We start from the raw sequence: 1,394 nt of genomic DNA, 5'->3' as shown, positions 1-1,394 counted from the left end.
GGCGAATATCTTGGCAACCTTCGGTTTGCAGATGACATTCGTCCTATTAAGCAAAAATGGGGAAGAATTACAACTAATGACTGAGGACCTCGACCTTGAAAGTGTAAGAGCGGGGTTAAAAATTAATATGCAGTGGATATAAATATAGGCTGATGATGATGATGTTACTGACAATGTTGTATCGTTGAAAAATGAATAAACTGTTCATCAGTGCTTCTATACACTCTGAATTCCTTGAGTACTATTAATTAAAAGGCTTACAGTCAGCAAGGTGCCAGACGCTGGTCCTCGTGCACATGTTTCATGGCCGCTTCCTTTGTAATGCCTGGTTGCAGCCACTGCCAGGAAACCTCCCCAGCACTGCTGCAGAAATACGCATTGAACAGCTTCCGGGCATCTGCAGCGCTACCATTGTAGTTGCGTGCATGAGTTGCTTCTAGGGCGAAGTAGCGAGGTTCAGCGTTGTTGCTTTGTGCCGTGTCAATGCGGTGTCGCCACTGGCCTGCAATGATATTTCCGAATTTGTCCTCCTTGTCTGCATGCACTCGCGTTTGGCTGTTGAGCACAGTGAGGAAATTGTGCAATATGCATGCTGCTTTAACAATGTAGTCGACATTCTTAGGGTTCAGGTTGATGGTTCTCAGCAGAATGCGCCAACTCGCTGCCGTTATGCCAAAGGCATTTTCTTCACACCTTCTGTAATCAAAAATTACGAGACTAAGTACTGCTGCGTAACGAGAGTTCTCGAAAGAATAGAAGCACGAAAGTGTACCACTTACCGTGCCCGGCTGAGCCTGTAATTGAACACTCTTCGATCATCCCTCAGCTGTTTCGCTGGGAAAGGAGGCATAAAATCTTCTCTAAGCTGAAACGCTTCATCACCTACGATTCCAGCTCCCGGGAGTTCGCCAGCTGACGGCAGGCCTATATTTCTTCTCTCGAGGTCTTTCCAAACTCTGAATTCTTTAAAACGCCTCCATCACTTCTGCGGCCCTCTTCACCGACGTCGATGAGGGTGTATTTGTATTCACTGTCCACGGCTGCCATCAGGACAATGGAAAATGTGTGCTAGACAGAAGAAATATATCAGTGATAGTACATATATTGTGGCAGCATTGTTACTAGTAAGCCAGAATAGCATGTTCCATGCTCTTTGGGCCTTAATAGTGACTTTCTTTTACAGTGCATGGGAACTTAAGTCACCTTGTAGTTGTAATAGAGGCTTCCAGATTTGGGAGGCTGTGTGATAGCAATGTGCTTCCCGTCTACAGCCCCCAGGCAGTTTGGGAATTGCCATGTCTTTGCAAAGCCATGTGCAATATGCATCCACTCGGCTTCGGTGGGCACCTGCATGATCACGGAAAATGTCATATTTTGGTACGCTGAAAATGCCA

General features: G+C 46.1%; 1 pseudogene; it reads right to left on the bottom strand.

The window, feature by feature from the left end:
• Positions 1-263: 263 nt before the first annotated feature.
• Positions 264-1,047, bottom strand: LOC119444095 (uncharacterized; annotated as a pseudogene).
• Between the last annotated feature and the right edge of the window lie 347 nt (positions 1,048-1,394).

The sequence above is a fragment of the Dermacentor silvarum genome, chromosome 1, assembly GCF_013339745.2.
Source record: "Dermacentor silvarum isolate Dsil-2018 chromosome 1, BIME_Dsil_1.4, whole genome shotgun sequence".
Taxonomy (NCBI): Eukaryota; Metazoa; Arthropoda; class Arachnida; order Ixodida; family Ixodidae; genus Dermacentor; species Dermacentor silvarum.
This window is presented reverse-complemented; position numbering and strand designations above follow the sequence as displayed.